The 24,062-nt window shown below is 35.6% G+C and overlaps 1 protein-coding gene across 2 annotated transcripts in view; it reads left to right on the top strand.

Annotated features, from left to right (window-relative positions):
- otp (orthopedia) overlaps positions 1-24,062 on the top strand; it is a 73,600-nt gene that overhangs the window by 28,625 nt on the left and 20,913 nt on the right. The gene's annotated exons all lie outside the window — the stretch shown is intronic.

Consider the following 24,062-nt stretch of genomic DNA (forward strand, 5'->3'; position numbering starts at 1 on the left):
CTTGATTTGAACAATGGGCTATCAAGTGAACTGATTTGAACATTATTCCTAATAAAACAATAATGATGCACTTTGGATCGCAGAAAAATCGTAAATTTGCAGACAACAATTTCCGTTCAGAACTAGGTTATACTATCTTGACTCCTGTCAATACAGCTAAAAACTTAGGGGTGATGCTTGACACTGATCTTAGATTCACTAGTCATGTTGAAAATTTAATGAAAAAAGCTCATATGTCATTGAAACTGTTATACTGTAATCGTTTTATTTTGAGCCAACCTCTAAAAAGAATGCTCTGTGATAGTTTGGTGCTAAGCAATTTCAACTACTGTGACTTCATATATGGGCCATAACTTATATGATTCAGATAAAAAAAGAATACAAAAAGTGTAAAATTCTTGTTGCCGCGTAATTTATGGACTTCGTAAGTATGATTCAATCTCTGGAGCCTTTAAAAACTCCCGCTGGCTTAATATGAAAGACCGTATGATTCATCATTTGGGTTGTTTTGTTCATAAACTGATCACCCTTCCTCATTCTCCTCTTTTAATACAAAAACTGTTTCTGCGTGAAAATATTCACTCAAGAAACATTAGACACAAAAACAAATTAACTATGCCACAACATCGCACTGCACAGTTTCAGAGATCATTTCTTTTTGGTGCTGTACAACTCTATAATTCATTGCCTGAGCAATTGAAGAGATTGAATATCAGGAACTTCAAATACAAATATAAAAATTATATCTGTGATAGTCAGTAATGTCAACTTTTGCTTTTTAGACAACAAATCAAATAAATTAAATTATTCATCAACTATCTGTAGAAGGTAATCACAAATTAATATTATATTTACGGTTCTCATTTCGTGGTACCATCACTGTTAATTGCATATATTTTTGTATGTTTGCGTGCATTATGAAGTGGTGCTTGTTGGTTGAGTTGAAGTAGCTTTGAGCTAGACTTCGCCAAGGAGTACCAGAATCTTCTGTAACCTATTTTCATTTTCGAATATATCTTTGTATTGTTTTTTTGTATTATCAATAAAGCCGATTTATTATTATTATTATCATTATTTCACTAATCAAATGATCATCGTTGAAGAAAGGGCCAAGGGTGTTTGTTGCCACAATTCCCAACCAAACATTTATTCCTTATGTAAATGTTCATTTGTATTATTTCACCTGTAATGGATATTTCTGGTAAACCAACCATTGTTGGTGAATTTTGATTACACACAAAAATCGAATTTAAATCAAAAACTGATATTTTTGTTACTTCCAGGATTGAAACTTATAAAAATATTACGAATTATTATTGAGTAGGCAGAAAGGAGCCTTGAAAGAAGGATTACGGCAATGCAATAATTTCCAAAACGAAAAAGTACGATTTTTCATTGTGTTAGGGTGCCTACCTGTCCAATTTATTGTATTGTAACGACAGGACCGTAATTTGAAATTGTTGTCACTGATGATGGTAGTTATTTCAAATGAAACGCTATAAAAATATGGAATGTATATACCCTGTGATTGTGAATTTATTGCTTTATTATTATCTGTAATAAAAAAGACAGGTCCAAGCGCAGCAGCGGTCATTTTCCATATTATATTATTGGTTGTTCGCATTTTGAAATGTGTGTGAGGAAAATATAGTGACGTAGGTGACGTCGTGTGTGATGATATAATTTTTCCATATATGTTTTTAAGATGATGTTAATATGACGCTGTTAACAATACTCAAAATTTCCATCAGCGTTTGTATGTACTTTTCGAAGCATTGATATGATTCAAGCTGGGTTTATACATCGTCAGAAAATTTGCGCCAAAGGAATGTTATTATGATGCTGTTCCACCATTTTCAAAACGGAAAACGAACGTTTAATTTACGTATGCAGAAACAAACGTTTGTCCTGTAGTGAAGTCATTGACTTCATGAGAGGATAAAATGCAGAATACACAACGCACTGACAGCGGTTTCTCACTAGTTTACCTAAACCATTAATTAGTTACCGGTGATCCATACGGCAGGGGTTGTAGGCTAGTGGTGTATCTGCGGCTTGCATGTAAATCTAAGCGGTCAGCCGACTTGGATCGCTAATCAAGCAGATGGATTAGTTGCGGATCACCTGGCCGACTAATGGTTCGTCATGTTTCATCTGCTTGCTAGAAAAGTGATTCATTCCGACGAAACCCTGTGGGTGCTTTATGATTTTTAATGAATTGATTTGAGGCTTGGGGTTAGTCATTTCTACGCTTGAAAATACAGCAATGGACTTCATTTTTTTAACTCGCAGGCGTAGGTGTAATATTCACGTTATTAGTAACAGGAATTAGAGAACTAGAAAAATTTATCATATCTATATGATCATTTGATAATAGTAATTTCTTCTCAGTGACATATTCACAAAATTCAATTCAAAATTCATTTGCAACCAGACAAAAAATTGGTCGTTTAGAATACTAAGTGGCTACCAGTTTTTTTACGATTGTATTACTTGACTATGACATTTATACAGTGTGTAAAAGCCAAATGGAATAAATTCATTATTTCGGTTGCGTTACATATTTTAACAAAATCCCGAAACAAGTCGAATTTAAATTATAATTTGACATTCTTCAACGGAAAAATGCTACCCCTACCTTCAACCCCCATTACAAGTACAAAACCCAATTGTTTGAATGGGAAGTATAGGCTTGTGATATATCGTTTGAGAGGTATCTTCATTCTCTATTCAAAATAGTTATAGCTTTCGAATTTATTGCAAAAATTAGGATAAAATAAATTATAATCACGTTGTTACCGAAATTCGATAAAATGCACTCAAAACTTATTGCAATATACTCAAAACTCATTTAATGTTGAGGTATTGTGATAATGAGAAAGTGAGCAAAAACCATAGCAATGTTCTTTAAAAAACTGTAAATAATTTCCATGGCAACGTTAGTCTAAAACGCTTCGTTAACTTGTTTTGTATGTTACACATCAGTTGTCAGTATTTTAATGTAAGTTCAGAGTTCGTTAACTTCAAGTCTGACAAATGGTTAGATTAACGGAAATGCATAAAATAACAACACAGTTTTACAAATACTTGGTTACTCAGATAAAACCTGAACACAACAGGAAATAGCTCGCCTATTTGATGAGAAATTTCCTAATTTACCGCCTATATCTCAAGGAACAATAAGCAAAACAGAGACGCAGTTTCAAAAATCACCCTTATATAATGGGATCATCCTGTATAATAAATTGCCATCCTCGATTAAAAATCTGAAATCCGAAAATGTATTCTATAACCGTGTTAAATCCTTGTTCATTGAAAAGTGTTACAGGTGGTCAGGAATACTTAAATGATAATTTAATGTAGTTACTTTATGAATGAGTGTAATGTGAATGTTATAAATGTTATTTATTAGTGTTATAGTATGCTTTTTGTTTTTAATAAACCTGTCATACGTACATATGTACATATGTACAAATACTATAATATATATATATATATATATATATATATATATATATATATATATATATATATATATATATATATATATATTATAGTATTTGTATTTTTTTTCTTCTATTTATCATTGTATTGGAGATGCACCTATATTTTCACTTTCGAACTATATCTACATTTCAATTCTTCATACTTATTTCTATAATGTTAGTAATATGTTTCATATAATATTGCCTATTAGGGTTAACTATTTGAATAAATATATTCTTCTTTTTCTATGAATTATGTTCAGTCAAGACTCACACTATAATAAAATGAAATAAATGAAAAATTTGCAGAATCATCCCAGTTTCAACCAGATAAATTCTCTCGGGAAAATTATCTGGTCTGCCCCCCTGAAAAAAAGGTCCGGCGGATTTTTAATCTCCACATACAAAACCTTATTAGACTGTCTTCGATGGGCTACCCTGTAGAGTAAAATGACAACAAAAATTAAAAATTAACTGTCAAAGGCACCAACTTGCATGAGAAAAATCTCTAGGAAACTTTTCTTCAACAGTCTCCAACGTAAAAATCTAATTTCGCCGGCCTACTGCGAAGAAGGCGATCATGCTAATCTTACAAGGGTGACGTGATGTATCGACTTCATCAGGCGTGTTTACAACAGAAGCAGGGTCAAGGGATACAATGAGGGTTGGTGATAATAAAACGCTAAATCGAATTTAGTGGTGTTCCGTTTGTTTGCATGCTTCCAATTTATTCCGAGTTTATTAAGGCAGGGGTTGTTGAATGTTTTACTCGCTTCTTTGAGAATTGCGTTAGATTCTTTTGCTACCTGATGAAATTCAAGGTTACATTGTACCGGTAATAATCGTGGATGTATAGAGTGTGGTGTGGTGTAAATTCGAAGTAAACGATATTGTGAACTTTTAAAGTTGGCGGCACTCTCAGAGGCCAAAAAACCAATACATAGAAATAAACTGGCTGCGATATAGTCCACGTGGACTGCAGAATTGACGGTTCGTATTGGATAATTTCTACTAACCGAGTTTTATGATTGGCTGAAGAGTCATAAAATTAAATTTTGTCATGTTACGGTCACGAATGGAATTCGGGGAATACGGGGATGGTTATCGTCGTCGTGTTCAGTTCAGGAACTGATCGCCATTTCAGTGCTGAAATTCGATATTGGTGCAGTTATAATTACGTAAAATTTTTGTTATCTGTTTAAAATGTAGCGTCTTTGGACAAGTACTAATAGTAATAACGAGTTTGATAACAACGCATACTTTTTCCAGAGTGGTGATTTCAAAAGCGAATCAGTGAATAAGAATTCAGATGCATTTGAATATTGAAACACAGAGAGTATGTTTCACTGTATATAAGAATCTACATCTAAAAGTTGGTTTCGAGGGCAACAAACTATTACAAACAACATCAGATTTGACCGAATTTCCTTTCTCAACTGTACGTAAAATAGTCAAAAACAAACCTTATGAACGCAAGACGCGATTTGATGCGGGATTACCAAAACCCTTAAAAAAAACAATATACAACTGTTAGAAAAGCAATGAGATTCCTACAATTGAAATCATAACGAAGAAATTGAATACTTCCGACCATAACGTGAGCTGCTGTGACAAAACTCTTCTGAATTGGATAAAGAAACTAGGATTTAGATTTAAAATAATGAACAAACGTCAAGCAGTTATGAAAAGCAGAAGAATAGTGGAATTGCCTAACAAATACTTAGAACCAATAACTAAATATAGACAAGAACAACGGCAAATTTTCTATCTGAACGAAACTTGGTATGACACGACACAGTTACGAAAGGGTAGACTGATGGTTCGAGAATGTGTTCGCCTAACATGCCTGCAAAGAAAGGATCGCGACTTATCATTATGCATTACAGAGGAAGTAAAGGATGGGTTCTGAATTCTTTGAAATTATCTGGAAAAAAACTTGAGGACGGCAATGTTGACTATCATAAAAACATGGAAGCTAATATTTTTGAGGAATGGTTTGAAAACACATTGATCCCGAATTTGAATGCGAATAGTGGAATAGTTCTTGAAAACGCTTCCTATCATTCGCGACAGCTCATCAAAGTACCGAATAAAAATTCGAGGAAAGATGAAATACAAAGTTTTTTAATGGATAACAATTTGCACTTTGAAGATAACTATACCACAAACCAACTTGAAGTTTTACATACAAAAACATTTGAAAAGTACGGACACACCATACTGAGACTTCCTCCCTATTTTTGTGTTTTCAATCCCATCGAGTTGATTTGAGGAAAATGGTTTTTATTTTACGTGGCGGAGTTTAGCAGAACGCTATTCTTCCACTCAACCACGTTTGAAAAAAAAAGAAACATTACAAAAAATAAATAAATGGCAACTTCAGGACACTTTCGTCTAAATACCACTGGTAAATTTTATTTATACGACCGGTTTCGGGTTTCACCTCATTATCAAGTATAGAACTGAAATCTGAATTTTGAAATATCGATTTTATTATAATTTTCAGGTATGCTGCAAGGAAAGGTATTTGGGAGACAGGATTCCGACTTAAAATACCAACCTGAAAATTCTTCTCAAGAGAGGAGACGTACATAAATCAAGTTGCTCGTTAAGGGGGACGAAACTTCGCAAACCATTAACACAATCAATGAAATTGTTTGATTTTTTTGGTCTGTTTGAGCAGCACTTCAGTTCAATTTGGAGAAATTGGCTGAAATTGCTTAACGACATCATATAGTAATATAATAATGTGCAAAAAATCAAAATTTGGAAAAAAATTAACAGCATCAATGTATAAAGTACAAAAATCTCTATCGATCAGTATATACTCAACATCAATTGTTTTATTCAAAAGAAAACAAAGCAGTAGCTTCACGAAAGAGAGAGAAAAAAATACATAATCTGACAGGCCCGAATAGAATTCCCTGCGGTAATAGTCATTAAAAAATAGGAAAACTACACTAATGACATTGTCACAAAAAATGGTGCACAATTTTTAACAAATTATTCACTGTATGTTATTTTCATTCCATTATTTTGTAGTATTATAGAATACCATTATTATAATTCTGTTGGTTTGTTTAAGTGTAGATATTGTTTTCAAACAATTACACTGAATTGTGTTAAAAAATAAAACGTACTTAAACCACGCGCTGGCTTCTTAGCCTAAGTGGTTCATTTGTTTATTTCAAAATGCAATTTTTGTAGGGTATTGAATAATGTTATTTAACTTACTACATGTAAATTGTCTCTAGCAACTTATCATTGATATATTTTTCCCTTTTTCCTCTGGAAATAAAAATTATCATTATTATTATTATTATTTTTATACACAGAATAAATATTTATTGGAGATATAGATATATACACATATAAATATACACATCGGAAAAGTCTAGGGATATTTTTAAAAATGGCAATAATTTTTTTTTAGATCGCTTTAGGGAAAGAAAAGTTGACGGGTGATTATCAAACGAATGTAACTTACAACAAAATTTATAAAATGGTCAAAAATACTGAGTGCGCATATAAGCAAAACAAAAAATAATATGGCTCTTCTTTGGCACCCCGAAAAAAAATCATAATACAAAAAAAATTGGAATCAGTACAAAATATGGACTCCACGCTGGTTTATTATGGCCCTACATCTATCGTGCATCGACAAAATGAGATTGTCAATGTCTTGTTGAGGTACATTTGCCCATTCAGCGATTAAAAGCTCTCTCAATTGAAACGTGTGAATGTTCCCCATATGCGGAATAATTCTTCGTTGAAGCATGTCCCACACATGCTCGATGGGATTCAGGTCCGGTGATTGTGCTGGCCATGGCAATACATCAACTCCTTCGTTGGTGAGCCAGTCAGTCACTAGACGCGCGACATGTGGACGAGCATTATCGTGCATTAGGTGGAAGTTTTCACCAACAGCACCAGCAAACGGACGGACGATAGGTAGAAGAATGGTGTCGAGGTACTGTCGAGCTGTGAGGGAGCGATTTGGAAAAACGAGATCGGTTCTGCCGCCGATCATGATTCCACCCCATAGCATTACTGTACCACCTCTGTATGTGTGGACTTCCTGGAGGTGTCTCAAACGTTCATTATTTCCAGGTCGTCTCCACAGTCTTACTCGACGAGAATCTGGATGAAATCCAAATCTGGATTCGTCTGTAAACAAAACTGTGGCCCAATCATTTGCATCCCAGTTTTGATGTTTTTGACACCACTCTAATATTCTACCGCGATTGCCTCTCGACAAAGGTGGACATCTAAGTGGCCTTCTGTTGTGGAGATCTGCTTCATGCAGTCGATTTCTGACCATTGGTCGTGATACTACCAATGGTTACCGGGTGCGTCTGCTGCAACACGTTAACCAACTCAGGTGCTGTGATTGTCGGTTGTCTTCTTGCGGTTAAGACCAAAAATCGGTCTTGAACTGCAGTTGTAGCGCGTCCTCGCCCTGGATGTTGTTCGGCTGGACTGCCAGTTTCACGGAAACGCCGCCACAATCGACTGAGAACACTTTGGGAGACCCCCAAACGAAGAGATACATCATTTTGTCGCATGCCACCTTGAAGAAGCCCTACAGCTCTATTCATCTCAGCCAATGGTGAGTGATGGCGTTCCATGTTAAAGCACAATATTTCCAGTTTAATTGCTGAGCAAGAACTGCATAGAATGTACAAACTCGACACTTTCAGATTATTCATTTTAGCCGAAAACCTACAGTTTGTGAAAAACTTGATAAAAGATCAGTTACCGTTTTTGCAGGCTTTGTTCAACCCATAGAAATCTACAGGGTGGTCGAGTGTACCAATTTAATCGAAATTAAACGACCTCATGCATTTATTTTTATGATATTTAGTATGTTATAAAAATATCCCTAGACTTTTCCGATGTGTGTATATCTATATAGATATACAATACACATGATATTAAAACGCACGAAACTTTTGGAGCAACCTATTAATTCGACAGAAAAGTCACAACAATCCTGCACCTGAAACGAACGACAAAAAACATTCCCGACTTTTCCGCATCCAAAAGTCAGCACCCCTTAGGCAATCGTAATATTTTATGATATAGCAGGCTAATCGGGCTTTAAATGTGCCGTAAAAGTAATCGAAAGTCGTAAACTCCAAATCCGCTATCGGAATTCATGGCATAGGTAGTCTTATTTTTGCAGCCGGATTTGATCTTTCGGGGTAAATGTCGGAATGAAAAAGGGTGAAAAGCGATTGTCGACAAAGTACTTTATTTTTTCGATTTACCCGTAGTATTCGCAATTGTTTTGCTTTGGGAGATACTTGAGAATGAACAGGACTCGATTTCAATGCGGTTATTCAATGTTATACATTTATTAACTGTTATTATATTATGGTGAAATCATTAACAATACTTGTTTCAAATTATCATACCTTCATCAAATTTAATTATTGAACACTGATGATTAATCGATATTTCAGTACTATTTGATTCATCAGTGAGATGTACCAACATGCCATCATTATTAATGTGTTCATTGTCATCTGTCATATTTATGGTATCACGCACAAGTCACTTCTGTGACTTTTGTGATATTGTCTGCGCGGCAAGCCGGTATGATTTAAAGGTTCGAGAGTAGAAAGAGCATCATTTCACCAAGGACTCCAATAATCAGAACAACCTGGACATAACTTTCGGATATAACCACAACAAAACAAAATTTCAAATGTCAGTATACAGGAAAGCTGCACAAACAAGCTCCACCATACCCGCAAGTTCGAACCACCCACCATCACACAAAATGGCTGCCTATAACGCATTCATATACAGAATACTAAGGATACCACTTTGCAATGAAGCCCGGAACAAGGAGAAGAAAATTATATAACAAATAGCAAATAGGAAATGCATACCATACACCCAAAAGACAATAGATGAATTAGAAAATAGAATCAAACAAAAAATGCAGAACAAAAATCAAACTACGTTCACATACATAAGTCACCAAACCAAAAAATTAACAAACACTTTGGAATCCTTGAACATCAATATCGCTTACATGTCGAACACGAAAATAACAAAAACAAAACAGCTATGGAAAAGAAAAAAAACAAAAACCTAAACGGAATGTACAGCATATAATGCTCGGGCTGCAACAAATTCTATATCGGCCAAACCAAGAATAAACGGATCCATGGGTACGACTAGCACAAAAAAGGATACATAAACCCAATAACATATAAATCAAACCTCGCAACACACGCCATACAAAACAAACATATTTTTTCCCCACCAGGAAACATCAAACTCATAAAACAAGTCAATAAAGGAAACCGTTTGGACGTCTGGGAAAACCTAAACATCCATAAATTCAAGAGTCACTTATCGAGGAACAAATACAAATTAATACACAACAAGACCTAACATTCAATATACACATTCACAAAAACAATAATCCTACAGAAACACCAACACAAAGGATGTTACTTGATGTAACCCAAGTACAGGCAGATTTAAAGAGACATCCAGGTGAAAGGAGAGGACAAATACCTGCACTAAGGCGTTCTAACCGTATAAAAGAACAAACAAGAAGATAAAACGATCAGTTTGAGCAGAGCCATGAAGATGACAGCACTGGCTGCTATCGAAAGCGCTCGCATATAATAATTAGAAGTTAATAAAGCTTCAAATCCTATTTGTGAACAAGTGTTAATATTCAAATATGTCTATATATATATATATATATATATATATATATATATATATATATATATATATATATATATATATATATATATATATATATATTTCTATCTTAATCACGGTAATTACCAATTTGGGACCTATATGTATGTTCATGTTTATATAATGAATATTTACATGTTTGTTTGTTCACATATTTATTATTATTCTTAGTATTTTAGTCTGCATACACAGTTGGATGATCATTATATTAGGTATAAATTGACATGTTCGACACCATGTAGTTGATCTATAGATAAACTTATTTCTTTCAATTTCTATATCAGAGTAATTGAATTTCACTAGTTCGGACTAGTATAAAATATACTATATATAAAATGATACTATATATAATACTAATATATAAAATGATTTGAAATCCCTCAAACAACTAAAAAAAAAAAGAATTAAAAATGAATATCTGAAAAATAACACTTATATTAAGCAAAGAATATAATTGTTACTTTTCAGCTATTCATTTTTATTTCTACTCTTTTTTTTAGTTGTTTCAGGGATTTCAAATCATTTTATATATTAGACAATGGAAGTCCGAACCAGTGAAATTCATCATGAAACATTGTCAATCACCTTCAAACAAACATCAAAGTAATTGAATTTCACTAGTTCGGATTTCCATTGTCTACTATATAAAATGATTTGAAATCCCTGAAACAACTGAAAGAAGAGTAGAATTAAAAATGAATAGTTGAAAAATAACAGTTATATTAAGCAAAAACAACCTGACATGAAATAATAGTGAAATAAAATACAAGTAAAAATAGAAAGCTTGAACAAAAAATAAAGAAATTAAAATAAAAATAAAAAGTTTAGAGATTTCAAGCCACGTTAATTCACGACGTTTCGATTGTTAGTATCTACAATCGTCTTCGGGTGATGACTGGACTGATTCCTCCAAGAGATGACTATTTATGGGTCGTTCGAGTACTTTCACTTATCTCCGCTTTCTATTTTTTCTGCTTCACTGGTTCAGTGGGAGATGACCGTTTAACGGAAGTTGGCCATTTTTCGCTTGATAATGGGTTTCCATATGTTGCGTATCTCAACGCTAGCTTGGCTGAATACATTGTTGGACAGCATGTATGCGGCTTCCTTGAATTTTCTCCTAAACCAATGTTCCTCTCTGGGTGTATGATCTTAGCTTGGGACCACTCGATGCTGTGTTGATGGGTCCAGACATGGTCTGCTATTCCTGATTTGGAGGTTTCCCCTCGCTGTGTGTATTTCTTGTGGTCGACAATACGAACATTCAATGGCCTTTTAGTTTCACCAATATTGGATTTTCCGCACTCACAGGGTATCCAGTAAATGCAATTCTTGGAATCGCAGTCCGCGTTTGGTGGCCTGGTTTTCGGGATAGTGTTACCAGATCTGCAGCAGGTTGTACTTGGAACCAATTCTTCTTATCCTATCCGATAATCCTCTGATGTAGGGAAGTGCAAGCACTGGTTGGGACGGCTTCTCTTCCTTGCGTCTTTTAGTCAAAGTCTTTGGAGTAGCCATTCCGTTGAAGATCATTTCTGATGGTGTCTAGTTCCTTCTCGAGACCTTCCATCGTATTACAGAGCCCAAAAGCACGGTGTAATAGAGTCTTGATGATTCCTCTATTAGTCTATTGATGGTGGCTGCTGGTTGATGGTGTGACTGGGTTTTCGGTATACAGATGAAAATAATTTTTTTTTCAATTTTAAAATTTATTTTCAAATTTCAAAAATTTTTTTTCAAATTTGCAAATTTTTTTTGTCAAAGTTAAATTTTTTTTTTTCAAATTTCAAGTCAGAATTCGAGTAGATCACTAATGCCACTTCTAGGACATTGAAATATATATATATATATATATATATATATATATATATATATATATATATATATATATATATATATAATAATAGTTGTTGACAAGTTTCATTATTAATTTTTCAAATACACATTTTTTTTACCTAACCTAACTTAATCAGGCCCTGCCCAGGCAGGCTATTCCACTTCACTATTCACCATGTTGGTTCAATTAATACGTCATCTGTTGGTTTTGGTTTTGGTTCTATTATTCTAACATTTGGATCAATGTCCAGTCCTGGATATCCCAGTCCACCTGATGGCCTGACTTTATGGCTTTTCTCCAAAACTTCAACTCTCTCTTCTAGTACATCATACTTTTTCATTGTAGTCGCTGTTATGTTTGACATAGCATCAAATTTTTTATTTGTAGACGCTGTTATGTCAGACATATTTATGTCTACATCATTTGTAAGTTTGTCAAATTTACGAGTGAAAGTTATCCGAGCCTCTGCAATTTTATGTCGGTCCTCATCACCAAAACGTCTAAGAATGGCAATTCGTTGTGGATTTCATTCTCCATTGTAAAAGTGATGGAAGGTCTCACACTGTTGATGTGTTTCAGGAAGGCGTCTGGTTCAGTATTCCCATGGTTCCATATCATGAAGGTGTCGTCAATATATCGCAACCAGACTCGGGGTTTCTTATGGGCTTCTTCAATGGCCAGAGTTTCAAACCACTCCATATATATGTTGGCTATGACTGGTGAAAGTGGCGATCCCATTGGCAGTCCCTCATCTTGTGTAAAGAATTCGTCCTTCAGTTGAAAATATCAATTTCGTACACAGCATCCTAGTAATTCCAAAATTACTTCTATAGGTAGATTGATTCGTTCTCTCTTTCAGGTTCCCGTCTTCGGATAGCTTTCTCTGTTGGGTAATCCATACAAGTGAGGGGGCTCACAGTGGTGCGGTGTTAGCGATGATCTTTCCTTGTTCGAAAAATAGACCTGTTGTTTTTTCAAAATCTGGTACAACTTTCTAAACAATCGAAACGTCGTGAACTAACGTGGCTTGGAGTCTCTCAACTCTTTATCTTCATTTCCATTTTTATTACTTTATTTTTTGTTCAATCGTTCTATTTTTACTTGTATTTTATTTCACTATTATTTCATTTCAGTACCCCTTTCAATTCGAACAATTTTCATATTATTTAAGACTTTGAAAGGTGAAAATACCCATAGAAGGCCGACAAAAACTGTTCACCTCTACAAAGAATGACTTTCGTCCAATATAAAAATGGAATTCCGTAATTGAATAATGGAAGAGACCGGCTCTAAAAGTAGCATTATTGAACGGCCTCGCCCGTATTCCTTCAGGATGCCTGTTCGTCCTAGCAACCCCGCTTTCCGGCGTTTGATTCTCCCAGGATTCGTCCTCCCTCCTGCAGAGCGGAGTTCGAGGAGGGCAATCCTGCCTGACGAATAGTAGGCGCATACCCGCCGATGAAAAAATTCGTCGATTGAAGGCTTCAAACGTGAAGATTCTTCGTCGAAACGAGTAATGAATTCAAAGCGATTTATCGGCAATCACCAAAGGACATTTTCTGATAGGAAAACTGTTTTAGGAAAAGTCGGTGGGTGTCAGGAAGGCTCCGAACTTTCCGAAAGATATATTTTGGGGTGGTGAATTTATTAACTTTCCAATTGCTTGGGGTACAAATTTTTGTTGAAAGGTCATTGGGAATTTCAAACTTTTTTTTATGTGCATGTTTCTGTTGGATTCTGCAGACTGAAAAAAGTAATTGAGCATTTTAGTTGGGTTGAAAATTTATGATGAGAAGAAAAACGAACCTTGAAAACTTGATACTTTTTGGAATAAGCTATTTTTTCAGAATAATTTGAATAGATAGCCACTAGAGAAATTTGGATTTTTAAGAATTCTGCTGGTCATGGCCCGAATGGGTTGAATTCTTATTGGTGAATTTTAATAATTACTGTTAAGAGGTACACAGATAGACAGACAAGCTTGTCTCGCCAAGACACAGCCGTTTTCTGCAAAGCCTCCGGCCACACACATATATCCAATGGAATTGTCTGAGACCTAAATCCCAAGTTTCATAACAAATCCTTCGACATGTCCATAGAAATAGTCTGGATTTGTGTAAAACTTTTTCCATATGAGCGTTCCAGGTGAGTTTTTATCAAGGACAACGCCAAGATATTTGATTTTCAGTTCCAAATGAGGTCTGCATCTCTATTGATGCAAAATAATTCAAAAAATAAACACTGAATCTTAGTTTTGATTTTTAACAGTGTCAATTAACTATTCATCATAAAACAATTTCATTTATTGGAATAATAATTTATAGTGAAGTTTCAACAATTACTTCTAACATGAATTCCCAACAGAAACTTGTTAGATATTTCTTGAAGAGTTGATTCCACAATTTTATCAGATATTTCAATTTGTTTGGAAGATAGAAATCTCAATTTTTGTTATTCTTCTATATATGCTGCTGCTTCGGAAGCAGATTTCTAGCCACCGTGAGGTTTTATAGATGTAATGTTGCCCCCTGCATTGGCCAAAACAGTTACAGATCTTCTCCTCAAACATTGACCTGGGTAGCTCTTATAAAGTGTGACCCATGTTTAATGGAAACACCCCCCTAAAATTTGAAGTTGTAAATCGATTTTAATAATTTTTCAAAAATGTCAAGTACTAAAAGGTCTGTCTACCTTGGGACAAAATTTGAAATGTTTATTAAAGTTTCAGGGCATACTATGATATTTTTTCTTAGTCGAAAATCGGGATTTTTTATTAACGATTTTTTTATTGAAAAAATCACTACGCCACTGGATTCAGAGTGCCTCTAAATAGGTGTGACCAAAATTTCATGAGAAAATATTCATTATTGACAAAGTTATGACAACTCCAAAATTCGAAAACTCACACAGCTAACAGTCACAATATATAATTTTGAAATGATTTCAACAATAAAGTGCCGCCATATGAAAAAAAAAACAAATAGCGTAAATATTTTTAATGAAAATAACGGAATTACATTCACACAATTCAACTAACAATGAAGCAAAAAATTTTAATAAACGTAACTACTAACTAATTATTGAAATGTTTCGATTCAGTGCAACAATTAATTCTAACTCATATTCTACTAATCTACCACGTATTTGGATACATGTGTCGTAGCGCTTACGAATGTTTCTGATTACGTTCCTTAGTTCTTGAGGGCTAATATCTGCACATACCTGTCGAATTCTTGCAAAAAGTTCATTTCTATCTCTTGAGCGATTTTTGTAAACCTTTTGTGTGAGAAGTCCCCTGAGAAAAAAGTCCAAAACTGTGAGGTCTGGAGATCTGAGTGGCCACTCTATAAACGGACTACCACGGCCTATCCATCGGTTTGGAAAATGTTCGTTGAGCCATTGCCTCACAGCTCTGGCATAATGAACTGATCACCCATCTAACTGGACAATTAAATTTGATCGTTCATTGATTGGAAGCTCGTGAATAGCATCCCAAAACTCTGTGTTTAATAATTCTAGAAACCTCTGCGCATTAATGTTTTCCTCAAAAAAGAAAGGACCAATAATTCGTTCTTTCAATATCCCACACCAGACGTTGATTTTTGGGAATACTGGCTTTTACAGTTTATTACCCAGTTAGGATTATCCGCTGCCCAATAGCGACAATTCTGTGATGACACTACTCCATTTGTAGTGAAAGTGGCTTCGTCGGTATATAAAACAATTTTTAGGAAATTTCTATTGTTTAAATATTCCCCTTGGGCCCATAAACAATATTCCAGGCGTCTTGCTTCGTCGCCTTCTTGAAGTATGTGTAAAAATTTTAGCTTGAAAGGTTTCATATTCTTCGCCTTGAGACATCTCCGAATAGTTTCTCGTGGAATATTCAAATCTAAAGTGGCATTCCTTATACTGGCATTAGGATCATTTCCGAAATAATTTAAAATGATTTGATCATTCCTGTCATTCATGTTTCGTCTTTGTACAGTATTACTTTTCAACATCATTTTTTATGCTGCACCAGTTTCATTGAATATTTTATTTATTTTATTTACCGTACCGCAGCTAATACGAGGACGATCTGGATGTCTCTCATTAAATACTCTACAAACCTCTCTAGCACTTCTAACATCATCTCCCGAAAGGCGTACAATTTCAATTTTCTCTCTTACGCTCAATCTTGCAGCCATGACACAAAATAATTCGAAGAACTGTAAGGTGAATATTGTTGACAATAGTACACTTAAATATTTCACAAGTGTCAAACTGTAATATCATTTCCATGTCAACTAAGATTTAAATTGAAATATTAGGTCTTAGTTTTAGTTAATTTGCGTGAAAACTTGAATGTAATTCCGTTATTTCCATTAAAAATATGTACGCTATTTGTTTTTTTTTTCATCTGGCGGCACTTTATTGTTGAAATCATTAAAAAATATTCTCATGGCTATATCTGTTGATATAGGGTGTTTTTTATAACTGTTAGCTGTGTGAGTTTTCGAATTGTTAATAATGAATATTTTTTCATGAAATTTTGGTCACACCTATTTAGAGACACTCTGAATCCAGTGGCGTAGTGATTTTTTCAATGAAAAAATCGCTAATAAAAAATCCCGATTTTCGACTAAGAAAAAATATCGTGGTATGCCCTGAAACTTTAATAAACATTTCAAATTTTGTCCCAAGGTAGACCTTTTAGTACTCGACATTTCAAAAAAAAATTATTAAAATCGTTTTACAACTTCAAATTTTAGGGGGGGTTTCCATTAAAAATGGATCACACTGTATATGTCTTTTCCAAGTCATTTTGCAATCGAGCTGGGAATTTTTCCTATTTTATTCATCCCCACATTTTCCGGCTACAAAAGATGTATTATTTTGGTATAATTTCTATGAATGATCTACACATCTTTATAAAGAATTGATTTCGAATTTATTGACTTTCTTTGTTTCTTTGGAAGTTTCCCATATTTTTTATATGAAGATGGAGAAGTAGAAAGATGAAACCTTTCTTTCCCAAAAACTAAAGTCTCCTAAAAATATACCCCTTTGAATTTAATCGAAATACAATGTTATACTGATAATTTCAACTTGAAAACATTTTTGCTGGATAAAAACGTGAAAAGATGAGTTGCCATCAAATATCAAGGAGAATGAATTATTTTGGTAGTAGATAACAACAAAGATAAAAATAATGTTTTCCTAATTCTTCTTGAAGATTTCCAGGTTTTGCAACAATATTGTTTTCATAAAAGTGGTAGATCTTTGTATCTCCTACAACTTTATAATAATAATAATGATTGGCCTCATTTTACTTGGCGGAGTCTAGCACACAAAGCAATTCTTCCGCTCAACCAAGCATACATAGATGAATACAAATAAAAAAAATTAATTCTAAAATGATTTCCAGGAAACTGCTGAAAATGAACTGAAACGGGAAATACTCTGAAGAACTTCATTTCTTGACACGATAAAATGTGACATTTATGAATTCCATGTAACCGGTATTGGCAAGTGTTCCTCCTAGCATAAGCCATCTTTGATTCACTAGTAACGTGAAGATAGGTAAAGAGAGAAGATGAAGGAGAAATTTTAAAGAAAGGGAGAAGTCTCTCGTATAGTTGAGAAGGTAGAACTCGATATCTTAGAGTTTTAGAGCAAGAAAATCATATATTCACCAAAATTAATACTTATATTTACAAATATATAAGTAAGTATGTAAGTATGATGGTTTCACCATCATACCATACTATCATACCATACCATACGAAGATATAGATAATGAGGAAAGATTGGTTATATCTCGATCTATGAACCGGAGATTTGTTCAACCAAGAAACAGGTCCTTGCTCGAGTCTAAATTCAGCGGCAGAGTAGAGCTTCCCGAACGATGAAGCAAAAATTTGGATCGGATAGAAATCCCAGGACTTCTCGTCAAAATCGCCAGTAACCCCTCACACTAATTTCAGGGATTTTTCACACCTGGAAGGAGGGACATCTTTTCTCAACAGAAAGTCTCAGGACTTTAATTCTTGCATCCGAGGAAACCTCAATTCATCAACGAATGTAAAATAGATAGCTTGGGTTTAAATTCACAGTGATCACCTTGAAATAGGTATTCAGATTTTTCCGAATCAGCATCATCACTTTCACATCCAAAAAAAACTAAAACTCTTAGATATCGAGCTCTACCTTCTCAACTCTACGAGAGACTTCTCCTTTTCTTAAAAATTCCTCCTTCATCTTCTCTCTTTACCTATCTTCACGTTACTAGTGAACCAAAGATGGCTTATGCTAGAAGAAACACTTGCCAATACCGGTTACATGGAATTCATAGATGTCACATTTTATCATGTCATGACACATTGTTCAATCGGTCAAATTTTTCAAATCTATATTTGAAAGATAATAAAGACAGCTGTTTCACATTTTCTTCGATGTCATTATAGCCTGATAAGACAATAATCCTTTAAACTGTTGGATTTATGCTGTGGGATATAATATTTTATTCCGTTTTCTGTGACTTCTATCATGTGTATCGCGTCTGTATATCCACTTCTTCAGAAGGTATTGAGGTTGTTGTTTTATTTTAAGGTAATCAATGAAGATACCAAAGTGCAATTTTCTTCTGTTGAACATTTTCAGTCACCCAAGCTGATATATGAAAGGAGACACAAGATCTCTGAATTTTAAACCAAAAATCATTATTGTACATGCATTCTGAACTTTCTGTATCCTTGATGACGTGATTTGATCGAGATAAGGGCCATGGTAGTTGAATATAGATAAAATTAAAGTATCGCCTAAGATGACTTTCAAGTTTCGACTGAGAAAATGTCTGTTAGAGTAAAGTTTTTTTACCAATCCTTATGCTTAACGTATTAGCGAGTTGTAGTCAATATTGGAGTGAAATAATTTATTTTTTCGGTAATGAGCACACTGTTTCCTCTCTACATCACTATTTTCAGTGTCAGTAATTTTTCCCGTTCAAAAATTATCAACATTGGCGTAACATAAGAAGTCATGCAATTAGAAGTCATGCAATAAGAAGTCATACAATAAAAAAACGCACACAATAACGGAGATTCTCGAAATTTCAACACTTTCCGAGCCCCACCTCCAGGGAAGCGACGGAACTCCCTAGAGCCACATGACAGCGGTTATCCATTGCGGGGAGACGTATGGACGTTAATAATCCAACACCATTAGCGCCCTTTGGTTCAGATTCCGCATCTGGCATGCCACCGATCCACTGTCCGCAGAGATTTACCGCCCTAGTTGCAAAAGTAATGGGGTGTCACTCACGGAACACTTTTGCTGACTTCCCTATTATCTCTTTCCATTTATTAAATATCTTTCCGATATCGATCCATATCAATAAGTGGCAAGGGAGTGCACCAAGAATGTAATTTTATTCAATTATGAAGTGGGGCCTTTTTGGATATCTTCACCTTCCAAGATGTGAAAAAAGTGGAGAACTTTATACGGGTGTGAGGGTTAGGTAAGTGGATCACCATTCCACTGCAACATACGAGGATTCATTGTTGTTCACGACATTTCTAACTTGATCAAACAGGTCCAGCTTCTGGACAAAGCGGATTAGCTTACATGATGGATGATCTCTCAGGTATTATGGCAATAGTGAAACTCTGCTGTTTACGCGCTGTTTTACGACCATAAAAGTATCTCCATATGATGAATCAAAAGACGGTGTTCTATTAGTAGGCCTCTTAGGCAACGTAAGTCATCCCCAATGTGATCTAACAAGTGATAAGTGATTTGAATTGAAGGGGTTATATTTTTAGGAGTGATTAATTTTTTGGGAAAGAAAGTTTTTGACTTTCTACTACTCCATCTGATACAAAAAAAGGGATGAGAGAATCTTCCAAAGAAAGGAAGGAAGTAATCAATTTGAAAATAAGTAACTCTATACATGGATGTGTATCAGATGGAGTAGTAGAAAGCCAAAAACTTTCTCAAATGATTAGTGATATAATTCGGAAAAATGGGTCAGAAAACTCTTATAAAGGTACAACTAATTAATACAGTTCATTGTATGATTTTCACTATAAAATGTTTTACAAAAACCGCGACACGTGTTTCGCTATTCAATAGCTTTCTCAAGCGTAAACTAAAAGTTACTTCTGAATTAATGCTCTAACACAGGGGTCTCCAAACTACGGCCCGCGGGCCAAATCCGGCCCGCCAGTGTCATCAATCCGGCCCGCGACAGCCAATGATTTACTGTCATCAATCTGGCCCGCGACAGCCAATGATTACCTAGTTGTTGTTACTATTGATGTGATAAGTTGAAGAAGAAAACACAGAATGATAATTACTCGGTTTTATTTACTTGCAAGATAAAACTTAACGACAGAAATGATGACGTTAAGTGTCACAACACACAATAATAATTGAAATGCAAAAAAAGCGTGAGTATGCTCAGGTCACGCACTTTGCGACTATCCTAGTCTAGAAATATAGTTAAGGGCAGAAATTGGCCCTTGGAACAAACTGAAAAAATTATAATGGCCCGAAGGCTTCAAAGTTAGGAGACCCCTGCTCTAACATATTACCTACTTGTGTGCCTACTTTCTAATGGATGAATCTACCAGAAAAAGTCAGATATGATTCATTTACTATATGAATACATTTTTCGAAAGTACTGTAAATATACTTGACCATTCTTACCTGGAAATAAACAGATTCAATAGTGGCGAATTATTCAGTTCAGTTTGATCGTTCATAAGTTATTGAGAGGTTATGTTTCAAACCTTCCTTCTGAAAATGGAGTGGCTCAAATTCATGGTTGAACTCATGTTCCTCTATGATTAAATGAGTGGCATATGTGGAACTCATTTTTCCATTCTGGTAACTATTTTTGTGTTCCTTTATGCAGGTTTTGAACGTTCTTCCAGTTTGACCTATATAAAACATCGGACAGGACTCACATGATCATTTGTACACCTAATGTGCATGCCTAAACTGTTGCCTAAACTGAGCTGCCTAAGATAAGATAGCGGTTTCCGTTACTGGGCATCAAATAATAGGCGAAGGGGTTTTAGTCGGTGAGAATCTTGAACACAACGTCTATGTAAATTTCTCTTTCATCACAAAAAAAAAAAGATAGATAGAGAGATAGATAAATAGATAGATAGATAGATATCTGGAGCGACGGCTGTAAAATAGTCACGAAGAGTATACTTGGATTTCAACCAAAACCAAACCTTACTTTGAGTGATATGGAAGACGTAACAAAACACATTTTTCCTGTACATGTGAAGGTTCAGTTTAGCTGTGATAGGAATGGGAGTTTCCCAAATTTCACCATTGAAGAAATTCAAAGAGTATCGACAAAGTTGAAAAATAATGAAGCTCCGGGACCGGTTTACATACCCCAAGAAATATTCAAATCTGTAGCCTTAAACAAACTAGCCTATGCTGTAGCTGTCTATAACAAATTAATATATCAAGGAATCTTTCCTGCCGGATGGAAAAATGCAAAACTAGTACTCTTGAGGAAAAGAAACAAACCTATAGACAACCCGTCATCATTTAGACCTATCTGTCTCTTGGATTCTGAAGGAACCCTCTTCAAACACTTAATACTTGAACGTCTTAATGAGGAAATTGTACGAACAGGGGGTTTAGCTAAACAACAGTTCGGGTTCAGAAAAGGGAGCCAAACAGTAGACGCCGTAAACACTGTAGTTAATATTGCCAATGAAGCAAGAATTCAACGAAATCTGTGAGTAGCCATAACGCTGGATGTGAAAAATGCTTTCAACCGTGCAACATGGCAATTCATATTGGAGGCCCTTACAACCAGAGGCGTGGAGGAAAACCTAATTTATATGATAGCCTCATATCTATCAGAGAGAGAAATCTTACTGGAAGTCATTGATGACACAAAAACTATCAGTGTAAATAGCGTTGTCTCACAGGGATCAGTCCAGGACCTACGTTGTGGAACATCCTGTATGATGAGCTTTTTTCAGTTGAATTACCCGATGGAACTAATTTGGTAGGATTTGCAGACGACGTTGCAGTAGTAGTGGCAGCCGGAAACGAGAATCTCCTAATGAATGTAGCAAATAGAGCAATACTACGAGTATCGAAGTGGATGAAAATAGGCGCGTTAAACTAGCCCCAGAGAAAACCGAAGCCGTGCTCCTGACAAAGCGTAGAAAAATAGGGGTAATCGATTTTGATATCGGAGGAACACAGATTGGACTGAGCAAGGCGGTAAAGTACCTCTGGTTTGCTAGCGCTGGGTGCACCATCCTGGTACACCGCAATGCAAAACAAGAAACTAGTCCAAAAATTAACAGAGGTGTAGAGAAAAATGAACGTTCGAACGTGCAGTTCATATAGAACGATATCCGCTGAGGCAGCATGCGTTATAGCGGGGGTTTCACCGATAGAAACTCAAGTTCTGGAGAGAATGGAACGCTACAGAGGTCTGTGAAGAAATGCATCCAGGGAAAACCTTATGCGTAGGTGGCAACTGAAATGGGACAGTGGTATATATGGGAGATGGACGTACCGACTCATTCCAAACATAGAGAGCTGGGTTAACCGTCCCTTTGGAGAAGTAGACTACTACCTCACTCAAGCACATTGGACACGGCTGCTTCGGTTATTATCTGTTCGACAGAGGAAGATCGGAGTCTGCATCCTGCAAACAATGTCAGGTAGATGATGATGCGGAGCACACGCTTTTTGCATGCTTAAGATGGACTGAAATGCGTACGGAATACCACCGAGAAACGGGAAAAATATTTAACTTCGAACATATGATGGAAGATCCCAAAGGAGACCTCATGGGACTTTGCATACAAAGTAGTGAGGAAAATTATCGAGAACAAAGGAGAAGGAGAGTAGAAATTGAAGGATCTAGTTTTAATATATATATGTTTTTGTCTGTTTGTCAAATCTTTGGATATATCACTGGTCAAGTACTGAAGTGATGCGAGAGCGGTTCCCGGTACTTGGCAACGAGAATAGGGGGAGGGGTTTTAGTCGGTAAGAATCCGGTATAGCGTCTATGAAGTTTTCCTGTCCTCCGATACAAAAAAAAGATAGATAGATAGATAGATCGATACTTCATTCGACTACCTTAACTCAATGGTGAGGTCATTCCATTTGGAACGGAGGTGAAATATCTTGGCATTGTCCTAGATAAAAAAAAAAAACTCACCTGGAACGCTCACTTGGAAAAAGTTTTACACAAAGCCAGGCTGTACCTATAGACGTGTCGAAGGATTGGAATTATGTGATGAGTGTCACACCAATGATTTCTTATAGTGCAATTGCTTGGTGGCCGAAGGCTTTACAGAAAACGGCCCAAGCGAAGCTCTCCGGCTTACAAAGACAGGCTTGTCTGGCCATCAGTACCACACCATCAGCGGCCATGGAGATCGTTCTAGATCTACCTCCCCTCCACATTTTTTTGAAGAGTGAGGCTAGATAGACTGCATATAGACTTGTGCATATTGCCAATTGCCCGAATCAATGCAATGCAGAGTCCAACAATCTGTTGGTTGACACTGGAAGTCACAGCATTCTGGAAATGACCTATGACTTTATGCCTACAACTGTCAACTACGAACTGCCTTATAAAGTACTATTACCTAGTAGAGACGACTGGATTCTCCGGGAGAAGGACATATTAAGAGCAGATAGTTGTTGGTTCACAGATGGATCGATAACACCTTCCGGTTCTGGTGCAGGTGTTTTCAATCGCAGACCCAGGACAGAGATATCAACCTGCCTAGGAACTTATGCAACTGTATTCCAAGCGGAAATTTACGCTGTTGAATTGTGTGAGGAGAGATTGGAAGAATTCAACGTCATACACAAGTCTCCGGTCTGGATTCCTGGCCATACTGGCCAGAATTCATCGGACTAGAACCTGTCATTGGCATCGATTCAGGCTATGCCAAACAAACATTGAACGCCTGGATGGCAAGAAGATTTATTGACTTCCAGCATTGGCTCACTCCAAGGCG

Source organism: Leptinotarsa decemlineata, unplaced genomic scaffold, assembly GCF_025532065.1.
Source record: "Leptinotarsa decemlineata unplaced genomic scaffold, Ldec_3_MD MMD2_tig00078422_RagTag_RagTag, whole genome shotgun sequence".
In the NCBI taxonomy this organism is placed as follows: Eukaryota; Metazoa; Arthropoda; class Insecta; order Coleoptera; family Chrysomelidae; genus Leptinotarsa; species Leptinotarsa decemlineata.